Below are 27,956 nucleotides of genomic sequence, written 5' to 3'. Positions count from 1 at the left end.
TCTCCATGGTCAGCCTGAAATAATATGTTCTTTGCTGGCTAGCAAAGCAGACAAGCAAAGCAGACATGATGGAGAGAGTACCTCAAACATGTTCTCTTCCTGATTTTTTTGATCGGTGTCAGCCTTAGCAATGACGCTTTCATAAGTGCTTTTAGTTTCATAATAAAAAGAAGAAATCAGTTACACAACAGCACACCTAATCCAATATGTGCATGTAAATAATCATCGCTTACTGACTAGAGTTGATTATATAGTTTTCAGTGTAACGGGTTTTCTGCTGGAAAATGACAGAATGTATTGGATCATATTGATTTTAATTAATTTTATTTAGAGGAAACAAAGTGTTGATGAGCATCTTATCAGAATGGAGCATTTCCACTTTTAATTTCAAGATGAATTTTTATTTCAAAATCTAATTTTATATGCTATCGTGAAGTAATGTAATGAAATGTAAAAAAAGGCAACATTGAAATGTGTTCATAGGATCGTAGGGAAGTAGGACTGGAAGGAATCTCACAAGTTTGTCTAGTGCAGACACTTGCTCATATTACCTTTGCAAGCAGGATATAGAGATTTATATCTAAGTACATTTCTTCACTCTTTTAAAATGCTGTGGCCAGGCCAAAGGAACAAAATCCAACCAAACATTCAGCAAATACATATTTCTTCATTTAATCAAGAACCAGGGTAAGATTGCAACTCAAGGGAAGTCTTATTCATTAACTTTACAAGAAAATGGATCACATTCTACAACTGAAGTGTCTGTGTAAATACAGCAGTGAACTGGGTAGGATTTTGTGCATCTGGTAAAGAAGCAGCTGAAGAGGAGATTCATCTTCAAAGCCCTTAGGTTGTGAGAGAACAGAATGCAATTAATATTCATCATTGCTTCTGCAGTTTAACACAGCTCTGCAGCTTTAGAAACTGGCAAAAGCTATAGGATTAGTTTTATTGGTTGTCCATCTTCTCCAGAAGTTTCCATTCTATGTTGAAGGATAGCATGGTTTAATATCACAAAAATAATTAAAACATTTCTGTATTCATTGCAAAGATTTCAGTCCAGGGAAACAGCCTGACAGTTCTGTGAGTTGGTACCTGGTGGCCATACATCCCTCCATTCCAATCAAGGACAACTGAAGAAGAAAACAAAGGGAACATAAGGACTTAAGAGCTACCATACTGGGGCCTCGTGTCCTCATGGACCACTATCTTGTATCTCAAAATGGCACAGAATAAATGCCAAAAGGAAGAGTATTTATTCAGGGCCCATCCAGACTTATCTGCCTCCTGCATCTCTTCCCTTCCAGCATTTAGATGTCTACAAAGTCCTAACTGTCATGTTTAATACCCATTGATGGGCCAGCTCCTGCATGAATTTGTCTAATCCTCTTTTGAACCTAGTGTACCATTAACCTTAAGGTACATAGACTTAGGAATTAGGTAACAGGTAATGAGCAGTAACTCTTTGGTGAATTCACTAAAGAACAGGTAACAGGTAGTGGGCACTACCACCATGGTACCAACATGGTACCAACATGGCAAAAAATTTAAACCCTCCCACACTTCTGGAGGTACTCCAAACCAGCCTTTGGCCCCAAGAGCACTCAATAGCCTTCTGCATGTGCATCTATGTCTGAGGCTCACACTGCTAAAGGCTACACTCCCAGCTCCACCACTCCTCCAAGATTTATGGCCATGCATTTCTCACTGTAATTCCATGTTTTACCACTGCTTCCTGCTTCCTGAGCCTTTGTTTCCCCAACCCCAGTGTCTCTGGGGGTTGTAGTATTCATGCAGTAAGCACAGGTCTGCAAGACTGCTCCACGGGGACTCCTGGGAATTACAGTCCAAATCCAGTCAGCAGAGGTGCTTCCCGTGCTGTTTCACATTCACATTATAGTGCATTACATTCAGTTCACACAGAATATTACAGTGGTTAAACTATCAGACTCCACAACATCTTGTGGCAATGAGTTGCACAAGTTCATTATATTTTGTATGAAAAGAGCTTCCTTTTGTTTATTTCAAATTTGTTCTCTAATAATTTCCTTGTATGTCCCCTATAGCACTGTAAGACAGAAAAGAGTAAATCCCTATTTATTTTCTCCACACAGGTCATGAATTTATAGATCTCATTCTTATCTGCCTCTTAGCTGTCTTTCCTCTAAGATGAAGTGTCCTAATCTATTTACTCTCTCCTCATATAGAAATCTCTCCATGTTCCCAATCTTTTTAGTGGACCTTCTCTGTGCTTTTTCTACCTCTACTACTGGTATATCCTTTTGGAAGTGGAAGGGTAAAAAATGTTCCTCAAAGATATCCATCAGAGCATTTACAACTTCTACATTACTGTTGATTTAACGTACTTAGAGGCTGGTGTTGGACAGGCCTCAAAAGCATCATGGGTTGCTTTTGGATCTATAACATTTAAATTCACCCAGGTTATCTGAATCCCAACCCACTGCATACACTAGGTCCACTCTGAGTAGAGCCTACACACTATTAGAAACTACCTTCCTTGTGACATAGTCTTCACAACTTTGCTTCCAACTCTTAGGAAGGCCATCAACTATCTCCTGCAAAGCCTGCAGTTTCCAATATGGCTTCCTGATGCCAGGAGCAATAGCTTTCTTAAGTCTTTTCTTTCCCAAGCTCATATCACAAAACATAAAATCATCGAAAATTAGGGCTGGAAGGGACCTCAGGAAGTCATCTTGTCCAACCCCCTGCTCAAAGCAGGACTAGCCCCAATATACAATAGGCATGGTGTCATGGGAGGATAGACTGAAGGATAAAGGCACCCAGGAAGGTGGGGAACTCCTAAAGGGCACAGTATTGAAAGCCCAACAAGAAACTGTCCTGCCACAATGGAAGCACAAGAAGAATGGCAAGAGACTAATAAGGCTGCATGAGGAGCTTCTAAAATGCCTCAAATGCAAAAGGAAAGCATATAGGCAATGGAAGAATGGGCAGGCCACCAAGGAAGCATACCAGGAAATAGCAAAAGCCTGCAGGGACAAAATCAGGAAGGCAAAGATAAAGAATGAGCTGCACCTGGCAATGGAGGTTAAGGACAATAAGAAGAGGTTCTATAAGTATGTTGACCAGAAAAGAAGGACCAAGGAAGCTGTAAGCCCTCCGTTAATAAGCCAGGGGGAGCTCTGTGATGGCCAAAACCAAAGAAATTAATAAGCAATAAATATGTACTTCTTAGAGGCATTTGGAACTTTTGTCTAATATAAAGCTTGTATTTTTGTAACCCGCAAATGTAATTTGTAACTGTTTGTGGAACTGACTAGGCCTCAAAGACAAAGCTATAGCTGTGAAATTAGCTGACCTAATAGTTCTTTCTTGCTCAGAATTTAGCCTTGATAATAATAAAAAACTGGATTCAACTGCCTAACTTATCCAGCACATTCCAAGAAAAGACATCTCAAAAAAGCATAGAGAGTTCTAAAGGGGCTGAATTTAGGTGGGGTAATGTTAATTTCAAACCTGAAGATGCTGTGTTGCAATTTGCTTATTGGATAACCCAAGTCTGGGTAGTAACCTTTTATAATAATTTTAACACTTTTTAATCTCATAGGGTAATAGCTATAAAACAAGATTGTGAATGCCCTAAGGCCAGCGAATTAGTATAAGACTAGATATAAAAAGCACATGCATCAGGTAACCAACAAGAAAAGGGAAGAAAAAATGAAACAAGATAGAAATTGCTGTTCCAAGCCCAAACTCCAGACTCCCAGTATGAGTGAAGATCAGATCCTGATCAATAGACCTCCCCCGGTAATCCTTCAGACACCATTAATTGGGGACGCCTAACTTCGCTAGAATCACCCAGCGCATACTTGGCATTGAGAAACTGCCAATAAGTTGCCAACCCATGTCTGTCTATTTGTTGTTTTAAACAGCCCAAGAGCTGATATTCTTGCAGTACCTAGCTGGCCTGTGACAGATTGATCTATTTATCTATTATCTGTTATTATTTACTATTAACTATTAACTCTTTAATATTATATTATCTGCTTATTACATTTATTTCTCTGTTAACTGTTGTGTGTGTATAAGCTATAATAAATTTACCATTGTTTTACTCCCAGCTCTACCTCCTCAATACTGAACCAAACAGCTGAGTAGCTAAATTGATATACTCACAGTGCCCAACTGGCCTGTGACAGAGCTCATAACAAAAGATGAAAAGAAGGCAAAACTACTCAACAGCTACTTTGCCTCAGTCACCACAAACAAATTAAGCTGCAGCCAAACACCTAATAAGGATTATCTGGATAAGGAAGTGGGCAAGCTGAGGGAGGAGATAACAAAAGAAACACTTAAAGAGTTTTTGTTGGGTCTGAATGAATTTAAGTCAGCGGAGCCAAATTAACTTTATCCTAGGGTGCTGAAGGAACTGGCAGAGATCTCAGAGCTCTTGGCAATGATCTTCATGAAGTCATAGGAGACAGGCCAGGTACCAAAGGACTGGAAAAGGGGCAATGTAGTACCTCTCCTTAAAAAAGGCAAAAAGTAGGACCTAGGGAACTATAGGCTGGTAAGGCTAACCCCAATACCTGGAAAGTTACTGAAGCATATTTTCAGGAAGGCCATTGACAAGCATCTGGAGGAGAAAAGGCTGATCACAAGCAGCCAGCATCATTTATGAAAAACAATTTGTGTCCAAAAAACCTTTGACGAAGTAACTACTTGTGTGGGTGAAGGGAATGCTGAGGATATAGTGTATCTGGATTTCAGCAAGGTTTTTGACAAGGTCCTGCACAACTTTCTCATAAAAATTGGAGAAACGTGGGCAAGATAAAACAACTATAAGGTGGATAGATAACTGGCTCAACATCTGCAAGCAAAGGGTTGCATTATTATTAATTAATTTATTAATGGATCCATGTCAGAGTGGCAGGAGGTTTTGACTGGAGCCCCAAGGGGGTCTGCCCTGGGCCTACTGTTGTTCATTGCATTAATTAACAATGTATAAGCAGGCATGGAAAGGTTCTTGAGCAAATTTGCCAACAACACACAATTGGGAAGGATTGTGAACCTGTTGGAAGCTGTGAGTGCAAATGAGAAAGACCTTGACACATTGGAAAGTTGAGTTACAGCTAATAGGGTGAAGTCCAATGTGGACAAATGCAAGGTGCTACACCTCAGAAGGAATAATCAGAAAAACAAATACAAAATGAGGGATATCTGGCTGGACAGAAAGCCATATAAGCATAAATATAATAGCAGTCTTCAAATACTTGAAGGGCTGCCATGAAGAAGAGGGAAAGCACCTTGTCTCTTTTGCTGCAGAGAGGAGGATGTAGACCAATGGCTGGAAGTTGCAGCAAAGTAAGTTTAGACTAGATATCTGGAAAAAACTTCTTCATTTTTTAAGGCAGTGGAGTAGACTGCCTAGGGAAACTGTGGACTTTCCATTACTGGAGGTGTTCCAAAAAAAGGTTGGACAGCCACTCATCGGGGATGATTTAGGCATAGATTTTATTGACATTAGAGCTGGAAGGGACCTCAGGAGATCATTGAGTCCAGCCCCCTGCCCCAAGGACAGGAAGTCAGCTAGGCTCAAAAGATCCCAGCAAGATAAGTATCCAAAAGCTTCTTAAAGGAGTCCAGAATAGATGCTTGCACCACCTCCGGAGGGAGCCTATTCCAGGCCTTGGGGGCTCAGACAGTAAAGAACTTTTTCTTTATGTTCAGCCTAAAATGGTCTTGGAGGAGTTTGTAATCATTGGTCCTTGTCATCCCTTGGGGCGCTCTGGTGAACAGACATTTCCCCAGATCCTGATGCACACCCCTGATGTACTTATAGGCAGCCACCAGGTCACCCCTGAGCTTGTGTTTTTCCAGGCTGAAGAGTCCCATGGCTCTCAACCTCTCTTCATAAGGCCTATTCTCCTGCCTTCTGATCATGTGTGGCTCTTTCTGGACTCTCTCAAGCTTCTCCACATCTCTCCTGAATTGTGAAGCCCAGAATTAGATGCAGTAGTCCAGCTATGGCCTCACCATGGCCAAGTACAGCGGGAGGACGACATTGTGAGATTTACTTGAGAAGCATCTATGGATGCAAATCAGAGTTTCGTTTGCTTTAGCAGTTGCGACATCGCATTGGTGGCTTATGCTTATCTTGTAGTCAGTCATGACCCCCAAGTCCCTTTCGGCCATGGTGCTAGCAAACATAGATAAGCCTATAAGCATGCTGCGGGTTTTTTTTCCCCAAGGTGAAGTACCTTACATTTGTCAGTCATAAGGTTTGTATCTGCCCATTTTTTCATCCTATCCAAGTCAGCCTGCATCACCAGGCTATCCTCAGGTGTGGACACTCTACCCCAAAGTTTGGTGTCATCAGCAAACTTGGCCAGTCCACTTCTGACACTAGTATCCACATCGTTGATAAAGATGTTAAAGAGAACAGGTCCAAGTACGGAGCCTTGGGGGATGCCACTGGTCACGGAGTGCCATTATATGCTTATGTTCTACTATAGGTATTTCCCATGCTTCCGGGCTTTTCTGTTTGCACCTTCCCCCCGCCCCCTTCCTTTCTCCTACATGTGCCAGGGTGTTTTTAAGCCATCCTCAGAGGCATTGGGTGTTGGCTACAACCAGGGCTGGGGACTTTGACTGGGGTGTGTCAGTACTCCTGTTGGGACAAAAGCTGGAGGTTCCTGGCTATCTTATCCCACCCCTCACGGTCAGACTGGGTGTGTCTACATTTGCAATTGCTGTGAAGTGGGTTTACACTAGAGTAGATTACTCTAGAGGCAGGCATCTACACGTAATGACACCATATTTTGGGAAAGAGTCTCCACACTGGAGGATATGCTGGTGATCCAGGCTGATCTTGATAGGCTTGCAAAGTGGGCAGATGAAAACCTGATGAAAACCTGATGGCATTTAATATGAAGCACCTACTCTGGACACTTTCAAGAAACATTTGGATGTTTATCTTTCTGGGATCCTTTGACTCTAGCTGACTTCCTGCTCCTTGAGCAGGCGGCTGGACCCGAGGATCTTCTGAGATCCCTTCCAGCCCTAATGTCTAGGAAATCTATAAAAGGGTGGCACCAGGTTTTAGCTCACGGTGTAGGGTAGTACTTCCTGGGAGTGACCTCCTGCCTCGTAGCATTATAGCCATATCTGCACAACACACTCCTGTTTGTTCTGAGACAATATTTAACCAGTCCTTAACTCAGCAACTGCTTTGCACACCTCTCATGGATTCCCTATGAGATCCTGCAGCTCACCTGGCTGACAGGAAGCAAATTGAGATTAACAAGGAATGCAAGGAAACCTAGATATTCATACAAGCTGGTATGAAAAATAATCATAAGAGTAAAATAAGGCAGCCGTTAGACACCTCTCCTCCACTTATCACATGCTATTGGTCATTCCTTCCACATTGTGGGGTGCCAAGATCCCATGGCTTCAGGGAGTGAAATCCTCAGTGGGCTCTTGCATACAATGGCTGCTCTGCTAGATCATACTCTGAGTCAGGGTTTACTCCCTGCCTCTGGTCTAAGGAGGCACATTAGCATCTATCTCAGAAAAATTGTGCAAGCAAACTCAAAGGCAGTAGCTGAATTTCCATCACATGTTGCAGTGCATGTCTGTGCACTTGAAAGGAGAAATGTAGTCCAGCTCCAACCTTTACACTTTTCTTTCTGTGATGCAGGAATGAGTATGCCCTTCCCTAAATAAAGCTTTTCTGTACCAGGTGAGTGTGTCATGAGCAACAGGAAAGAACTTTTTTCTCTTCAGGTTACTTTGTAGAATATGGTAGGGGTAACCATTAATAACTGTCAGCAGAAATTGGTTCAGTGGCCTGGATGAAATGACTGCGATGAGTGATCCATTCCAAATGCCAGTGATAGTAGTTCAGAGTTCGAATACCAATCTTGTGCACACTCCAAAGCAAAAGACAAAAGGCTGAGACTCACAGCCAAGAGTCTAAAATTAGACTCCATGTCCTTATTTAGGCTACTATCGCATTTCCAAAATGCTATGTATCTGATAGATACTCCATGTCTGATAGACATATAAAACCAAAGAGCTGCTCTGTGGACAAACACAGGAATCCAAGCTTCAGTACTACAAGGCCAAACAGATGTTTGTTAAAAAAAGAAATGCAGATGCATCCTTTTCCTTCTCCAAAGGGACCCTTGCACCAGCCAGCAGTGATAAGCAGGGATCCTGGTTTTCTCTGATTTAAAAAAATCCCCAATTTCTCGTTTAAAAAAAAAAGTAACCCCAAATCCATATTTTTCCATTATTCAAATGAAACATCACTAATATATATATAACTAATATATATATAAACTTTTTAAAACCAAGAATTGGAGAATTTTTTAAATCAGAGAAAACCAGGATCCCTGGTGATAAGAAACCACCATGCTGTGACTAGTTCAATGCTTGCAATTGGGATGCCCAGAACAGCAAAATATAAAATCACAGGAAAGCAGGATTGCAAGGGACCTCGCAGAGTCACCTAGTCCATCTTCCTACTCAAAGCAGGATCATCTGGAGTAAACCATCCCAGCCAACTATTGGTCCAATCCACCCTTGAAAATTTCCAGGCTTCGAGATTCCACAACTTCTCTAGGTAGCCTGTTCCAATTCCTGACCACCCTCATAGTCAGAAAGTTCCTCCTAATCTCCAACCAAAATGTCTTTGCTGAAACTTGACTCTGTTGCTTTTAATAAAGGCCAATCTGAAGAAAAGTAATGAGCATCAATGGGTGCCTGCAGACATGTGGTAATTACAGCACGTTGGAGCAGACTCAATTAATTGAGTCTGCTGGAGCGTGCTAATTAGCATGCTCCAGCAGCCTCTGTGTCTCATGTGTATTCAGCATTTTCAACATGGCAGCAGAGGCACCTTAACTAAAGATCATATAATGAGCATTAGTTAAAGCACTCCTACCGCCATTTTGAAACATAGGATGCTGAATACATGAGACACTGCACACACTTTAATTAGAGCGGCTCTTGGAGCCACTCTAATTAAGTGCCCCCCCAACCTCCAGAGCATGTGTGAAGACACCCAAAGCTATTTTGAGCAAACTCACCTCACTCTGGAAGCAAAGAGGCAACAGAGACAAAGGGAAAAAGCTGTGACCCAACATCACCAGGATCCATACCTTCCTTCTGCAACTGTATGCTATATCTACAGTCAAACATGCAGATCTCAGATTGGCCTCTTCAGTCATTTCTGGATTCACTGATGATTTCCCTGTTTACTGGAAGAACATCATCCTCATGTTGAAAGACTGCCAATGACAATGGCAGCCACAGACAAAAGCCTATCTCCGTCCTCTGTATAATCAACCTTGAGGTATTTGCAGACTGTTATCAAATCCCCCATCAATCTTCTCTTCTCTGGACTAAATTAAGTAACCTAGCTCTCTCAGCCTATCCTCATAAGTCATACCTCCCAGGTGTCTAATCATTTTTTGCTTTCCAACCTGTCCACAGACTTCTTAAGGTGTGAAGCTCACAACTGGACACAATATACCAGATGAAGCCTCACCAGTGCTGAATACAGTGGCCAAGTCACTTCCCTTGATTTGCAAGTGATACTCGATTAATGCAACCCAGTATGCTGTTGGCCTGCTTGCAACAAGAGCACACTGTTGGCTCATGTTCAGCTTATGGTCCACTGCAGCAGTGTTTGACATTTTGGTCCTGTGGGCCAGAGAAGTGACATGAGGCCAGTCCACATGCTGGAATGGGCCTTGGGGCCAAGCATTGCATTCTCCCCAGCATTGCACTGGGATTGTGTCCCGAGGACTTGGCACACCCCCTCACATCCCCTGTGCACCAGGTTTGGGTCTCGGGGGCCCAACACCGGCCCTTCCTACCTCTGCACATCAGGATTGGGTCTCGAGGGCCTGGTGCTGCCCCTTCCCCCTGCACATTGGAACATTTGACTCTTCCACTTAACAAGACATTGATGACTATTCATTGAGTATAATGAACCAGTTTACTATCCAACTTCTAGTACATTCATCTAGACAATATTTCCTTAGCTTGTTAATGAGAATGTCATAGGAGATAGCGTTATTAGCCTTGCTAAAGTCAAGGTATATCACATCCACTTCTCTCTGGCAATCCACAGAGCCAGCATGGGTTTACCCTGGGGGGTGCAGACAGTGTGGAGCACCATCACATATTACATGGCATAGATTTTTCTTGTGGTGAAACAAAACTAGAAGTTTTACTAATATGCTAGAAGTTTTACTAATATACCTAGAGCTATATTACTCAGTTTAAGATTGAAGCAATATCAAATATAAACTTTATTGGAAGGTGCATGAATTTACTATATTATATATTATGTATAAAACTTCAACAAACTAAGCAAAAATAATAAAAAAAAATCTTGCTTTATTAGTCCTGTAGTCATTAGAATTAAATATACATCTCTTATTAAGATTCATAAAACAAAATCTAGCCTACCTGTGCATCCTGACCATGCATTCAATGCTTCACTGGCAGTTATTTCCACACCTGAGTTAGTGTTCACCTGAGTCAATGTTTTCACAACTGAGTTAATATTTGTAGTGAAGCTGAAAACAGTCTGCAGGAGCTATAATACCAGAAGTAGCTAACAGACAACAAAATTGCAGAAGAAAAGATAGCGTGATTAGTGGAATATCGAGACCATTAAAAAGGAGAGAAAGTGGCTAACACCTGCCTTGTGTAGAGAGATTAGTAGGAATCAGGTAGATTTAATGAGCCATGAAGATTTTAATGAGACTCTCTCCCCTAGAGTAGGATGCCCTGTTTAAGCAAACTGAAACATATCAGTAGAGTGGTATGTACACCCTATTGAACGTGGCCTCTTGTGTTGTGTGGATAGCTGCAGTATCCTGGTCTTCTCCCTTGGGAAAAGGGCACATTGCAGGACAGTAAAATTCACTCTCCCTATTTTACATATGAAGGGAACTGGAACCTAATTGGAGGGCATGTATGTTAGATTGATCCCTGAAATTCTCTAATCAGCATTTTTTTCTTCTTACTCTTGTTCAAATTAAAGAAGGTTTTAGAGTAGCCTATCAACATGAATTAGCTTTCATCGAGTAAGAGCAATGATCAAATACAGTTACTTAAAAAAAATCTGCCTTTAGCTCAGAACCAAACAAAAAGGAAACAGGAGTTAACTGAACACTTTCACATTGATTTGAGATTCAGTTTATTGAGGATGTGCCAGACTAACAAGAAAAATACAGGTCAAAAAGTGTATTTGCACAAAGTGAAAATAACTATGACTGAATTCTAATGAAATCGTAAAAGCACTGAAGCAGATGAATGGGGGCTGCCCCATGCACAACCAGGCAGAAGGCCAGAAACCATGAAGGGGGCTTTTCACATTATGACCCATACCACTCACATCATTTACTTCAGCTGTAGCTACCCTGAGAGGGCAGAGGGGAGAGTGCTTCATTGCTCTATTTGGTGTGAGCAGATGGAAGGCACTGCCCTGATAATACAAGGCTTACTTAATTCTACAAACATGCAGCACTTCAGACACATACTTCATTGTGAGGCTCAGATTTATCTTTCTTCTATGAATACAATGCAGGAAAGGATTTGCAGATAAGGGGAGCTGCCTTCCTTGCTCTTCCCATGATAAAGACATTGTACACTTGGTTCTTTTGTGACTAAAGGAGTCAAAGACTGACCATGGCTGGATTTTGTCATTGTTATGGCACTCACTGCCTCTAACCCAGATGCTCTTCCAAATGCCTTTAGCAACAACAGGCAGAGCAAGGACACACTCCTTTAAGAGACCCTGACAGAGAGCTATTTTGTTATATCATGAACATCACTGTAAACTGACTGGTACAGCAAACTGGGCCCATTCATGTTTTTCCAATTGTTACACTCGCAGTTGGGATGAAATCAGAGGACAATAAAAGGAGGTAGGCCCAAACCATTAAAGGTATTTAGGAGCAAACTCTGATTTAGGCATCTTTCAGTGAAAGAAGATTTAGGCACTGAAACAGACGTCAGATGCCTGCATACTTTTGCAGACCCTCACCTTTGGACCCAGGCAATTCCAGGCCTGCTAGCTTGACTTTAATAGTATATACAGTTTTAGAATAGAGACTGAAGGGAAAGATAGTCAAAGATACAGAAATACATTGAAATGAGACAAAACAGCCTGATTTTATCTCAGGAAGATTTTGTCAGACTAGAGTAAATTTGAGTGAATTTGTTATTCTAGCGGCAATGTAAATAATTGCAAATTAACCAGTAGTGAACAATTAACAGGAGTTGATCATTAGGAGGGGAACTGAAATAAAGGCAAATTAAAACATAGCTGTGAATTATTATATAGGCAAATTAAAATAATTCTAGAACAACATAAAATTGGGTGAGAACAATGCTGTTGTCTTCATTTATCTAAATTTAAGCAAAGTTTTTGACACTGTGCCACTTGGGAAGCTACTGTCCTGTCTGGAGGGGATGGAAGTCAGTGGTACAATCATAAGACTGGTAAGGAGTTATCTCAGAAGAAGAGTCCAACAGGTTATGTTGAAAGGGGAGTTACCTGGCTATAGGGAGATTGTAGGCATGGGATGCCCATGCCTGCTATGGGACAGGGAAGTCTGGGTGAGGGGGATCCCCTACCCTCCATCAATGCTGACCTCGTGAAGGAACACCTTGAGAAGCTGGATACCTTCAAGTCAGCCGGCCCTGACAACCTGCACCCCAGGGTACTCAAGGAGCTGGTGAGCGTCATAGCCCAGCCCCTGGAACAGATCTTTGAAAACTCCTGGCGCTCTGGTGTAGTGCCCGAAGACTGGAGGAAGGCCAATGTGGTGCCGATCTTCAAGAAAGGGAGGAGAGTGGATCCAGCTAACTACAGGCCCATTAGCCTGACTTCTATCCTGGGGAAGATCTTAGAAAAGTTTATTAAGGAGGCCATCCTTGAGGGACTGGCCCAGGCTAACATCCTAAGGGACAGCCAGCATGGGTTTGTTGCAGGTAGGTCTTGTTTGACCAATCTCATTTCCTTCTATGACCAGGTGACCTATCACCTGGACAAGGGAGAAGAGATTGATGTCATATATCTTGACTTCAAAAAAGCTTTTGATCTGGTATCCCATGATCACCTCTTGGCCAAACTGCCCAGTTGTGGCCTTGGCTCCACCACGATCCGCTGGCTGGGAAATTGGCTTCATGGTCGGACCCAGAGGGTTGTGATTGATGGCAGTCACTCATCATGGTGCCCTGTGACCAGTGGGGTCCCTTAAGGCTCTGTCCTGGGACCCATCCTGTTCAACATCTTCATTAACGATGTGGACGTTGGAGTCAGGAGTGGACTGGCCAAGTTCGCCGATGACACCAAACTTTGGGGCAAAGCATCCACGCCAGAAGATAGGCGGGTGATCCAGGCTGACCTGGACAAGCTCAGCAAATGGGCAGACGAGACCCTCATGGTGTTTAACACCGAAAAATGCAAGGTTCTCCACCTTGGGAGGAAAAACCTGCAGCACCCTTATAGGCTCGGCAGTGCTATGTTGGTTAGCACTACAGAAGAAAAAGACTTGGGGGTCATCATTGACCACAAGATGAACATGAGCCTCCAATGCGATGCTGCGGCTAGCAAAGCGACCAAAATGCTGGCGTGCATCCATAGATGCTTCTCGAGCAAATCCCGGGACGTCATTCTCCCCTTGTACTCGGCCTTGGCGAGGCCGCAGCTGGAGTACTGCATCCAGTTTTGGGCTCCACAATTCAAAAAGGATGTGGAGAAGCTTGAGAGAGTCCAGAGGAGAGCCATGCGCATGATCAGAGGTCAGGAAAACAGATCTTACGATGACAGGCTGAGAGCCATGGGACTCTTTAGCCTGGAAAAGCGCAGGCTCAGGGGTGATCTGATGGCCACCTATAAGTTTATCAGGGGTGACCACCAGGATCTGGGGGAACGTTTGTTCACCAGAGCACCCCAAGGGATGACGAGGTCGAACGGTCACAAACTCCTGCAAGACTGTTTCAGGCTGGACATAAGGAAGAATTTCTTTACTGTCCGAGTCCCCAAGGTCTGGAACAGTCTGCCAGCGGAGGTGGTTCAAGCACCTACATTGAACACCTTCAAGAGTAAATTGGATGCTTATCTTGCTGGGATCCTATGACCCCAGCTGACTTCCTGCGCTTTGGGCAGGGGGCTGGACTCGATTATCTCCTGAGGTCCCTTCCAGCCCTAATGTCTATGAAATCTATGAAAATAAAAGGCCTCGGTGACTCCCCATTTAGGGTGCTGCGTGCAATTCTGGTCACCAATGTTAAAAAAAAAAGATTAATTTAGGCTGGGATGACTACAAAAAAGGCTGGTAACGAAAATGGCTAAGAAAAAAAAAACCTGCTTAAAAAATGGAGACCTTGTTCTATGAAAAAAAAAGATTTGAGTTTGTTTTGTTTCACTTACCAAAATGGAGACTGGAGTTCTGGCTCAACAATGTAATATATGGAATCGCATGTTTGAAGTCTCTGTGTTGGAGTATCCAGGTAACTTTTTTATAGTGTGGTAGGTATCTGATAAATCCTGCTAAATTAGGTTTTTGCTGATTGCTCATAGAGGCAAAGCAGGAATGTTTTTCTTTTCATGAATCCTACTGACTTCTAGGAGGGAAGAGGATGACTTTCCTCTGAAGCATTAGGATGTAGTCTGTAGGTGTGTTGAACATTCCTTCTCTCAAGGTGCAGTACTTTGCACTTATCTTTGTTAAACTGCATCCTGTTCTGTTCTGCCCACTTTTCCACCCTGTCCAAATCTGCCTGAATGCATTCCCTGCCCACTAGTGTCTTCACTTTGCCCCATAATTTGGTGTTGTCCTGTCCGGACAAATTTAATTCTAGCATGATGGGATATGTTTTCGTTTGGTGGCCCTGCTTCAATTAGCTCATTTGTTTTTCATAGTCTGGCCAATAATTTAACTAACCATGGTGACTTCTACTATTATTGACCCATAAAGCTTAACTGTATTTGTCACAGACAAGTGAACACATCAGTTTACTATAGCTTAAATCCTCATTCTAAATATTTTTTTGGTTAGGGATTGTGTGTGTTGTGTTTTAAAAGAGAGTGAGAGAGAGAGTGTGTATGGAGTCCTTGATATTATATTTAAGCACAACTCAACACAATATTAGGATTAATTGGCTCCGATGTCTTATGGGCCCATCTGAGTCAAGGTTTTACTGCTCAGCAGGCAGCATAAAAAAGAGAAACGGGCATTCTGTATCTGATGCTGTATCATTGCTGCAATCTCCCCCCAAAAGATCCCTCTACCACTGAGTAGCAGTTTCTTTAGTGTTATTAGGAAACGGTAGCTTCTACCCAAATAGCTTTATTAAATCACCAAGAGTCACTAATCTTCTACTCCGCTTGACACAATCAAATGCAAATGCTCTAGCTTTGCAGAATTATAAATGCTGAGGACTATACATGAGGCCCTTACACTGGAAATGAAGAGATCTTTCTTTTACATTTGAAAATGTTTTCACATTTCTCCATAGTGAAGAAAAGAAAAGAAACGCAGCTCATTAAAATTATCTCTGCTTCCAGTCCTGCATGAGTGAAGCTTTACTTTCCAAGCAGGCTCACCTGCAAGGGAGTCAGTGAGGCAACTCGTAGATCCAAAAGAGCCCTGCAGCTCAGGACTGGGTGCACACCATTCTATACCCTGGGTGGTTGACTATACCCTGGGTGGTTGACTGGGTTAAAAGTGAGATCTGTGAATAATAATAATCACCATAATCATAATATAGCATTTTTTGTGTGCAAGTCTTAACATGATTCACAGAAACAGTCAGGATCATTTCACAGTCTCAATGGTTTCATTAGTTTTCAGTCCCATTCATTCTGACTTTCCCAAGGGCCCACACTGCCTCTTCTCCTTCCAATCCATTCTCGCACATGTCTCTCTAGTTCCTTAATCTGCACCCAGTGATATTCCCCCCTGTATCCTTCCAGACCCACACACAAGCTGGGACACTTCCTTATGCAATTGTAATAACTACTGCCACTGAGCAAGCTGACAAGTCTCTCCCCCTTTTCTTATCCATTTGCTGGCCATTTCTTCTGCTCACCACAGCTCTTGCCCAAACAGGAGACAGCCCTGTTGGGAACTGTACTGTTAAGAAGTTATTGCGAGAACCAGCTGAAATGAGTTATGCTGTGTAGAGGCTCATTTTATGCAGTGTTGAGCACTTCAACTCGGAACAAAGCAGACTTCTGCTAGACCCCCTAGCTCAACATGGTCAAGGTTATGGTTAGGGTTAGGAGTTCAACATTTAGAAAAAAATTAAAAAGTGCTGTGGAGCACACCCCTTTGCAAGAGTATGCAAATGTCAACAGAGTTTTTATGGCCTAGACAAAGAAGATGGAGCCTTAAAGAATGTAATTAAAGCTATAGGAACATGATGCATGGGACAATGGAGTCCTGACCCATGTTATCCATTGAAGGAAGAGATTTTCTTTAAAGGCACCAAAATGGATCTAAGGTGTTACAGAAATACATGTTTAAAAGAACACAGGGATATAACACAGAAGGTGAAAAATCTAAGAGAATAGTCGAAGATGATGTATATTGGCCTCCAATGAACTGCAACATTGGCTGGCGAGCCTGTCATGTAGCCAAAAATACAGGTTAAGCATGCAAAAGAGCTCATGTGGTAAAGGAAAAAAATGTCCTCTCTTCCCCACATATCTTCCTAAACAAATAAGGATAATGTTGATTATGTTAGCTGGGGGGAAGAAAACAAACCTATGTATTATTGTAGATTCCTGTTCAGACTTCCCCTGAACCTAACTCAGCCAGGTGAGGCAGGGCTAGCAAATCCATTTTGTTAGAATAGTATATGCCATATAGCATTGTCTGACAATGGGCCATTGTTTTGTGCACCTCAGTGTAAGCAGTTTGCAATGAAATACTGGTTAGTGGGGTTTGATATATCACTGTTAGATCTAATTATCCCCAGTCCAACAAGTTGGTGGACAATAATGTCAAAAATGATAAAATAGCAAATAAAGGTGCTGGCATCAGGCATAGCTCTGCATTTATCCCCATTACATTTCAGAACAGCACCACTGGAGCATGAGTTGTCACAAGAACTTATTCCATGGTGCTTGAGGGTTGTCACTCCAGAACGGGTGAAGGAATGATTGACATCTCAAAATCCCAGAAAGGAGATCATTGAGGGGCACCGTGACAACCATCTGGCCTGGGAAGGTGTTAGATGGACTGCAATAGCAGCAGATTGGTATGTCTGAGCCCCAAGACCTGGCACAGTCAAAACTAATGGATTTACTGCCACCTGACGACAGTGGTGCTAATGTCGACAAGGAGATCTGCAAATCACCACGACTGCCTGGAGCACCTCAGAGACTGATTGGACATTGCTGGTTAGTGGGTTGCTTATAAGTGACTGAATTTATGTAATGTGTTCATGCCAAAAGTTAATCGATATTATTGATAGGCAGGGGAGGGGAGGAATAGGTAGGGAACTCTACATTTTAAAGACTCTTATAAGACTCCAGTAGTTGTGTTGTTCAACACGTTCTAGTTACTCGGTGCTGAGCAATTTGAATTCAGGAAGAGAATGAAGCAGGCTTCTGCCAGGCCTGTTTGGCTCTGAGCCATGGCTGAACATGACAAAACCATGATCTTGCTGGTGAGGCAGATCTTGTTTGCCAATCTGAAGTTGTGGGGATTCCCTCCCAAGAAAGGGAAGGATTTCCTCCCACAAGCCCTTCTGTGCAGCTGAACAGCAATACAACCCAAAGATGTATCTGCCCTCACAAGGGGCTGGTAAGAATCCAGTTTGGGCAAAGCAAAAACCCCAGACTTTCACCCTGTACTTGGACTGAGTCAAACCCTGGTCCAAGCTGTGACAGTGTTTGGTTACTTTTCCAGCTGGACTTTCTTCAACCTGCTTATGCCTCCATCAGCCAAGGCTATGAGCATGCCCTGAGATGCCCTATGGTAGGCACTTCTGGCATTCATTGTGACCAGGAGTCAGCGTAAGCCACAACAGAAAGGTGGCCACATGACATATGTCAAGTTTTAGGCCCTGGTACTGAACAAAATAATGCATGTGAGGGGTCCTTTTAGAGTCAGGGCCTTTCAAGGAAAATAGCCTTGGATGGGTTCATGTGAGTTTTAGGCCAGGTGTACCCTCTTCCAAATCTTTCAGCAGGTACAGTATTCTCTTATGTGTCTGAACCAATTTTATTTGTCAAGTAGCACCCATTGCAAGCCCCCTTGTGTGCCGTGAGCCTTGGCCTCCATAAGGTTTGACCTGCTGTTATGGTCAGTTGCATTAAAGACCCCCTCTGGAGAGGATTTTCTTGGTGGGCCATGCCATGATAATGTGAAGCTCTTCTGAAGGGCCTACCCCTGTGGGGCACATACATACAAAGGTCCTTCATATACATTTGGACAAATTTTCAGCATGACTTTTACCACATTTCTGTTTTTTTAACACCTGCAGTTTAGGTCCCTGGGACCTTTTAAATTCCTTGTTATAGTTGCAGCTGTTGCAGATCAAACAAGTGCAGGTGTGAAACTGTGTCCACAGTTCTTTGCACCTGTAGTATGTAGAGTCAGAAGGGAAGTAAGCACACGGGAGTAAATTTTATGGGTCAGATCCTCAACTTGTGTAACTGAAGATCCTCTCAGGTTAAGATGTGGTCTCTTCATCACAATGTCTGCTGATCCCTGTTCACAACTTATATCAACAGCTGTCACACAAAGTCCAGCTCAAGTGACACTGTCAAACCCTATGGGTCCCTATACCCATCATGTTCACAGTTCTAGAGAAAAGAAAAAATGATACGAGTGATCCAAACTAAAGCAGGTATCAGCAAGGCAGTCTTAGATCTCTGCTTTTATATCAGCTGTCTCTGCTATCTTATAAATAAATCCTTCACTGTTGACCCTACTCATTAAACTAGGAAAAGCAGGACAAATAAAGTAATTGACTACGTGCAGCACACAGACCATCTTTCTTCCAAAGAAGCCATCAGTAGCAAATTGACACTGATATTTTTTTCCACTTAAGAGACACTGTCAAGGTTCAGAAACCCCGCAAATGCAACCTACTTTTTCTTCGACTCTATGCAAACGCCGAGTAATTATTTATATGCAGCTTTGCAAAGCAAATAAATAAATGCTTCAATGATCTTTATTTCAAAGAACAAAATCAATGCCTGAAGCCCAGCACTGGGATATGAACCTGATGGAGGCAAAACATTTCATTAAGGAGCCAAATTTAATTTCCAAGCTTCCGGGGATTTTCATCATTACAGTTGTTAAGAAAATAATTATTGAAAAAATATAATCATATCCTCTTAATCTTAATTTAATTAGTGATATGACAGCACACTATTCTTAACTATTACTATTAATTACTCCATTATGTAGACTGATCTAAAGCCATTAAAAGATCAGAAGACATCTGTCAGAATTACTTTGGTGAATTTAATCCTATAAATATATTTAAAATATGCTTAACACTGAGACATTATGGGTGCCTACTACCCTTCTTTTTTCACTACACATTTTTAGCCATGTGATGATGATGGTAATAATGAACATGATGAGGATTCATTTATAGTTCAGTGACACCTACAAACCCTAACTGGTATAAGCACTCCAATGTGTGCAGCACTCTATATATGTAGTAAGACATAATCCCTGTCCAGAGAGGTTCCTGGAGGACAGTAAGTCTGATTCACAGAAATATTAGAGGTTTTCTTCTGCACTGGAAGGAAAACAAAAGCTTTCCACAAAAATGGAGTCATGCTGAAACAAGCCCTTTCAGTCTAAAGGGGTGGGATGGGGTGGTGGGAAGAGTGAAATCACCTTAGCACAGCAGTATGGGATGGCAAAAACTGCTTCAAATAATGGGGCAGCAGAGGAACTTGAACCTAGAGCCCCTACACAGGCTACGGGAGTTCCCCTACAGAGCTCTCCCATTGCCCTGGTACAAGGCTGAGGCATGGACCAACTAACTCTACCCCCCAATCAGATTTCATTTACTCCACTTTGATATCAAGCTAACAACCCTGACCTCAGGGCACTTAGTCTTGATTTTGAACAGCGTGAACCCATTCCTTGATGAGTAGTTTGTGAGACTGGATAAGGGCTTATTTATTTGTCATGTTGTACAAAGATAATACCTCTGAAAATCAAGCTCTCATTTTCCTGGGAGCCCTGGAGCAGGAGTAAATAATTACACACAAGAAGTCTGTACTCCAGGATATGCAAAGAATAATTTGTAATGTTTCCATAAAGACAGTGAATTAAGCCAAGAGGGAAGTACACTGATGTTGGGTTGGAATAAAAGAATCAATGAATTGTAATAATTTAGGATTCTGCAGGGAGCAGTGATTTTCTGGGCTGTGTGGCAGATGCTAAGCAGGGCTGGATCGTCAGTATAAGAATAACAGACAACCACCCACAGAAGCAAAAGACTAAGGACAACAGAATATTTAGCAAGGAGGAGGAAGGGGCATTTCCTCTTCTACAAGGGGAGAAAAATCCTTTGAGCCAACAATGGAGCTCAGAAGTGGTTGTTAATCATAGGGTAGCAATCTATTGTCATTTAAAACAGGCAAGAAAAGAGGATATTATTGGGGTGGCTTGGCCCTCTGCATCACAGCAGCAATCATGCTGTCTCACCGCCAGATTTCTGAAGGGAAAATTGGTCCTCTGTTCAGGCTGACTGGCAGTCTCATTATTTTTACAGATGTGACCATGCTTAGATTTTAGTGTACTGCTACTAGTCCCCCTTCCTCATTTCCATGAGGTTTTTTTGGAGGGAGGAGGGGTGATATTTTTTGGAGGGGGGAGATATCTTTTCATACTGGCAGGATAATGAAGGGTGATGATGGGAAGACACTGTACTTACTGCTTCCCCAGGCTGCCTTTGAGAGACATCACAAAGCCTAATTGGCTCTTTTTGCTTCATTGTTGCAATGCTAAAACATTAACATTAGGTCTATAGGGAAGGGGAGCTGTTCCCCTCCCCCTCCACCATCACCACCATCACCTTTCCTACCAAATAAAAAGCTGGTGAAATTCTAAGGTTGCATAAATGGCTGTCTCAAAGATCTGTCTAAACCCCCATTCTAAAATCTGCACCCTGGTTTATCAGTTAGCTAGTAGGTTTTATTATGTATTATTATAAGTTTGTGGTAGTACCTGCAATTTGCTCAGTGCAGTGTGGCCATTCAAGATAGGATGGTCCCTGATCCAAGGAACAAAAAGTCTTAAGGTGGATGGAGGTCAGAGACAGAAGGGGAATGACCGAGGGAGCTGATGTAACAAGCGGCAGAGCAGAAGTGGGATTTTTAAGAGTGTGCTAATGTTGGATGGGCAAAGGCCCTGCCAATGAGTTAAACATGCCAAGATAGGCATAGAAGGAGGTGAGAAGAAATACACACCTATGATTCCATGATAGATAAATGAGCAGATGGTCACAAATGGAAATATTGACCAATGTTTGTAAGTGTGGTATTACAGTCAATTAGGAAGGCATTTCTGTGATTTTCGTTGCAAGTTTTTCCTTCATGTAGTTGTATTTTTCACAGTGCCCACCAGTCTTGCTGTTCACTGTTAGGCAAAATTACTAGACTTCAGTAAGGTACATTGTTCAAGGTTGGTAGGCGGGGGAGAGAAATGAAGTTGCTTGACACACAAAGGCAGTAACTATTGCAAAGACTTTGATAATGGATTTAAAGATTTGAGATCATGTGCAATATGGAAATGTCGTAACATAATACAGACTCCCTTCTGATCAATAATTTATCTCCTGCTTTGCACAGTTATTTTCGTCAGTCATTATGCATTTGTGCAAAAGGTGCTGGCCTCGCAAATGTTTGGAAAGAATCAATTGCAATCTAATTATGTGTACAATATTCCTGTGAGCACCTGGCTTTTATGGCACTAAGGTGAGCCAAGGCTCTCTGTTAAATGCAGATTTTAAAACGGCCAAGGGGTCTATCTTTATTGATTCTGATATTTCAAAATGTACTTGCACCTCTTATTTTTTTCACCATATCTTAATCTGGAATTCCATAACAAAGGGCTCAACAGAGCGAGACTTCGGGTCACATTAGCAATATGGAATGCAGATTCCGGTGGAATCAGCAAGAAACTTTAATGGTACAGAACATTTTCATAGACAGTGGGCACTTTCCAACAGAGAGGCACGTAGTAAGTATGTGAGAGGGGCCAGAAGCCACCACTTTGATAACTGTGTAACGTGAAGGTCAGGGCTGACACAGGAGTTTGGATGACAAGTAATATTCCTCATGCAGCTACCATCTCGGTAGTCCTAAATCATATGTACTGTCTTTTAGAAGGAAGTGGACCGCACTTTCAGCTGTTTTAGACATACATGTTTGTTCAGGGCATGGCAACTACTTCTGAGAATCAGGCACCCAAGCAACTTCCTGCCTGCCTTTATTGCTTCAAGCACCTTTACCCAGCTGGGATGAAAAATGTCAGCCTCAGAAGGACTGTCTATCTGCTAAGCTACATAGCTGCCTCTGTTTTGAAGTGTTATAATTAATGTTCTGGACAAGTTACATGCAGGTTTGTAGCTGCCACTGGAGCTTCCTATGTCATCACAGGTATTCCTGCATCCCCACAACATGCTTGTTCTCCCACTTTACGTAGAAGCCAGGGTGTGGAGGTACAGCAATACAGGGATGCATATGAGCCTTTGTATAGACTTGCATTGAAGGTTGCCACCATCTGTATATGGACTGCTGGCTGTTTGGGATGAGGAGTCAAAGGAGGCTGCCAGTCACATCACTCCCTTGTGTGCCTTATCTATGCTACCCTGATGAGCTGTTAGGCTTAGGTAGCTCTTCTGATATTTTTAATCTTGCATATAGAATATGCTATGGTATTGTTGGAGAAGGGGCACCTGGCCATCTAAGGCCATTTTTGCTTTAATTATTAAGATTTATATGTTGGTCTCCATAACAGGCAGAAAACTGCTGCTAGTCTATCTTTAACAACTATCTTTACAAGTGAGGTATGCAGAATGTTGTTGTAGATAAGCCGTGAAAGGGACCATCTGACAAATTACGGAGCACAAGTTAATTAATATAAGAAACATTTTTTTTCTGTCAAAATGAAACAAAACCGCTCCAGCTGTAACACTGGATGAGGGAGTGTTCAAGCTGCAGTGGTTTTGTTACATTTGAATCATACCCTGCTTGTCCACACATCAGAATTAGAACATCCAACAGCTTCGCCCCTTTTGAAATGTTCCACATTTGGAATGGCTCCCAATGTACATGTGCCCATACTGAGTTAGTACGGCTTCATTAATTTCAATGGAGTGAGGCAAGTTTTCACCACCTAAATATCCTGCCTAATATATAGGAAGCAGTGATCCTCAAACCTTTTGGACTCAAGGCACCCCTCAGAAAACGCCACCTCATTTTTTTTAATATAGTAAAATAATAGAGCACCTGTTCTATTATAAAAAACTCAGAAAGACCACAACAGGTCAGAAAGGGTTTGACACTATGGCTTCCTATTTGAAACTTCTGAGCTTATCTTGTGAATCTCATGTAGGTGTTTGTATGCCTAACTGTGCTAATATTATACATATTGTATACTAAAAAAGATCTCACAGTACCCCAGGATACCATAGCACCCTGACTAAGAATCATTAGTACTGTATAGGGCAATAGTGAATGGAACCCCTTGGGTATTTTGTACTCAGGTGAGATTTAGACACGTACACAGGAACACACACTTTCACAGTGTTGCAGTTGTCCCCCCACCACCACTTCCAAATCACTCTTCAGAAGTCTGGTATAGTGGGGAGTCTCTTTTGTCTGCACTGGAATATTTTGTTTTTGCCTGAGAACTTTGAACCTCTAGCTCCATGGAGGCTAAACTGCGGCTCGTGAGCCTCATGTCGCTCACCGGCACAGTACTTGCAGCTCTCTAGAAACTGGCCGAAGTCCTGCCCACTTCTCCCCAAGGCGGCTTTGGGACACAGCACAGCCTAGCAGCTCCCACTGTCTGGCTTTCCCTGTGGGGACTGCACCCCAAGCCCACCATCATTCCTCCTTCTCTCTCTCTGGGGCTGCCAGCTCAGGTGCTCGGGTACGCTTCCCATGGGGAAAGCTAAGTGGCTCAGTGGTGCAGTAGAGAGAAGGAGAAGGGTGATCACCTCCGCTCCGGATCACTCAGCACCCCACCCACCCTCCCTCCCCACTCTCCAGCTCTTGAGCTTTGGTGGAAGATTGGATGCGACTCCCAGAGTGAGTAACTCTGGCCACCCCTGCTCTAGTTCATGCTTTAAGGACATTTAATTGTATTCAGATATTGGAGTCCCACTAGAGAGCTCTAAATTCTCTGGTCTTCATTCAAATTACATCTGTTTGTTGTTTTAATAGCCTAGCCATAGAATGGACTTTAAGGAATTGCTTAATAATTGATATGCTAATTTATTTGCATTCCTTTTTCTCTTTCTAGGGCTGTGTACACAAAGAGGGAAACATCAGATTCGTCTCCAAAGAGGATTATTCTGCACTAGTCCGGTCCTGCAGGGAGCAAACCAGGAAAGCCAAGGCTGCAACTGAACTCCAACTAGCTTCAAGCATCAAGGGCAATAAAAAATCCTTTTTCAGATATGTGGGAGCAGGAGGAAAAGCAAGGGCAACATTGGACCCCTGCTGAACCAGATGGAGCAACTGACAACTGACGCCCAGGAAAAAGCCAACCTATTAAATGAGTACTTTGCATCGGTCTTTCATCAGTCCCACGGGACGCCTATGAACGCTACGGGACAGGGAGATCCAGGTGAGGGAGATCCCCTGCCCTCCATTAATGCTGACCTCGTGAAGGAACACCTTGAGAAGCTGGATACCTTCAAGTCAGCTGGCCCTGACAATCTACACCCCAGGGTACTCAAGGAGCTGGTGAGCATCATAGCCCAGCCCCTGGCATGGATCTTAGACATCTCCTGGCACTCTGGTGAAGTGCCCAAAGACTGGAAGAAGGCCAATGTGGTGCCTATCTTCAAGAAAGGGAGGAAAGTGGATCTGGCTAATATAGGCCTATCAGCCTGATTTCAATCCTGTGGAAGATCTTAGAAAAGTTTATTAAAGAGGACATCCTTAATGGACTGGCCGACGCCAACATCCTAAGGGATAGCCAGCACAGGTTTGTTGTGGGCAGGTCTTGCTTGACCAAACTGATTTCCTTCTACGACCAGGTGACCTATCACCTGGACAAGGGAGATGAGATTGATGTCATATATCTTGACTTCAAAAAAGCCTTCGATCTGCTATCCCATGATCACTTCTTGGCAAAACTAGCCAACTGTGGCCTTGGGTCCACCATGATCCGCTGGCTGGGAAATTGGCTCTGTGGTCAGAACCAGAAGGTTGTAATTGATGGCAATCACTCATCATGGTGTCCTGTGACCAGTGGGGTCCCCCAAGGCTCTGTCCTTGGACCCATATTGTTCAACATCTTCATTAATGATGTGGACACTGGAGTCAGAAGTGGACTGCCAAGTTTGCCGACGACACCAAACTTTGGGGCAAAGCATCCACACCAGAAGACAGGCATGTGATCCAGGCTGACCTGGACAGGCTCAGCAAATGGGCGGACGAGAACCTGATGCTGTTTAACACCAATAAATGCAAGGTTCTCCACCCTGGGAAGAAAAACCTGCAGCATCCTTATAGGCTTGGCAGTGCTACGCTGGCTAGCACTATGGAAGAAAGAGACTTGGGGATCATCATTGGCCACAAGATGAACATGAGCCTGCAATGCGATGCTGCAGCTAGTAAAGCAAACAAAATGCTGGCGTGCATCCATAGATGCTTCTCAAGCAAATCCCGGGATGTCCTTCTCCCCCTGTACTCGGCCTTGGTGAGGCCGCAGCTGGAGTACTGCATCCAGTTTTGGGCTCCACAATTCAAAAAGGATGTGGAGAAGCTTGAGAGAGTCCAGAGGAGAGCCATGCACATGATCAGAGGTCAGGAAAGCAGACCTTACACTATCAGGCTGAGAGCCATGGGGCTCTGTAGCCTGGAAAAGCGCAGGCTCAGGGGTGACCTGATGCCACCTATAAGTTTATCAGGGTTGACCACAAGTATCTGGGGGATCGTTTGTTCACTAGAGTGCCCCGAGAGATGACGAGTTCGAATGGTCGTAAACTACTGCAAGACCGTTTCAGGCTGGACATAAGGAAGAATTTCTTTACTGTCCGAGCCCCCAAGGTCTGGAACAGCCTGCCAGCAGAGGTGGTTCAAGCACCTACATTGAACACCTTCAAGAGCAAATTGGATGCTTCTCTTGCTGAATCCTATGACCCCAGCTGACTTCCTGCCCTTTGGGTAGAGGGCTGGACTCGATGATCTTCTGAGGTCCCTTCCAGCCCTAATGTCTATGAAATCTATGAAACTCAAAGACCTTCCTATTTCCAGTGACTCATTTCCCTCCTGCAAAACAAGTGGCTGTATTTTGTTCAGACACAAACTGGTGTTCCCAACAAACTTTAAGAGACAGTAAAATTAGAAACAGGTATCCATCACAAAGAAACTTGACAAAAAAGCTGGAGTTATTAAAAAGAAAATTAAAACATGGAAATGCTAGGTGACAACTAAAACTCAAGCACTTGAGATTCCGAAAAAATATAGTTTCGGTGACATAAAGAACTATGGTTCCTACATAAAACCCAGTCTACCAGTCATTTGCTTTACAGAGCCTTCTGCCACACTTAACCTTGTTTAACGTGTTACAAGACTGCCCTTTGAAATTATGTTGGTATATGGTTAGTTAGCAGGTCAAGTGCCTGTAGATGTTGCTCAAAAGTATTCAGGGTTTCCTAGTTTTGTAGAACCATTTGGTTCCTACAGATGGCTGCCTTGCGTGCAGCTTTAGATACAAAATTCTGGCCTGTATATAGAAGGATAAGAAAGATATTTCATAGATTTAATAGACATTTGGGCTGGAAGGGACCTCGGAAGATCTTTGAGTCCAGCCCCCTGCCCCAGGGGCAAGAAGTCAGCTGGGGTCATAGGATTCCAGCAAGATAAACATTCAAATATCTCTTGAAGGCATTCAAAGTGGGTGCTTGAACCACTTCCAGCAGCAATCTATTCCAAACTTTGGAGGCTTGGACAGTAAAGAAGTTCTTCCTTATGTCCCACCTGAAATGGTCATGGAGGAGTTTGTGACCGTTTGATCTTGTCATCCCTTGGGGCACTCTGGTAAACAAATGTTCCCCCAGATTCTGTTACATGGCTAATACGGTAGATCCTTTGCAGCACCTTATCCCTGCATTTTATGACTTTAAAAAATATTTTTTGCAACAGTGTACCTTGAATAGACTGCGGAAAGGAACACTGAGACAGAAAAGGGCTTGCTATTGGGGGTATCTGCCCCCTTCCCTCCCCCACCCTTTGGGTCCATGATTAAGGATGTTGTGATTCAGTTGTCATTTATAAGCACATAATTATGCTGGGCAGGATTTTAGCTGAGATGTTGCAATTTTTTTTTAATCTTTAAACTAGTGTCATGCTGCAGCAGTGTGCTTAGGGAAGACTGGAAACTCAATAACAATTGTTTATCCACAGAGCCTAGATATCAACATTGTGAGTTTATGTGACACACATTATGCAACTCTATGGCCATTCATCTCTGGAATTCTTATCTGTAACAGGCAAAAATGTGAAAATGTGGTAACAGTGTCCATTGGATTTCACACAGAGCCCTGAGCAGGCATGAGATGGCAAGTTCTTTTGGTCCCAACCTCACTGTGCTGACTTGGGATGGCTGACCCGGACATGAAAGATTATATGTAGCACTATCCTAATTAAAGAGCTGGATGCCTCCTGGAAAAGTCACCTTAGCCAAACACAAATCATTGGGTTCAATATGTGGGGTAACTGA

At 42.9% G+C, this 27,956-nt stretch overlaps 1 long non-coding RNA gene across 1 annotated transcript in view; it reads right to left on the bottom strand.

Moving 5' to 3' along the window:
• Nucleotides 1-479: 479 nt before the first annotated feature.
• Nucleotides 480-27,956, bottom strand: part of LOC149868721 (uncharacterized) — a 243,105-nt gene continuing 215,628 nt past the window's right edge. The window contains exon 4 of the long non-coding RNA XR_016441018.1: nucleotides 480-1,133. This is a non-coding gene — a long non-coding RNA (uncharacterized LOC149868721). The remainder of the gene's footprint in view (nucleotides 1,134-27,956) is intronic.

Source organism: Crocodylus siamensis, chromosome 3, assembly GCF_052110815.1.
Source record: "Crocodylus siamensis isolate JL-2025a chromosome 3, ASM5211081v1, whole genome shotgun sequence".
Taxonomy (NCBI): Eukaryota; Metazoa; Chordata; order Crocodylia; family Crocodylidae; genus Crocodylus; species Crocodylus siamensis.
This window is presented reverse-complemented; position numbering and strand designations above follow the sequence as displayed.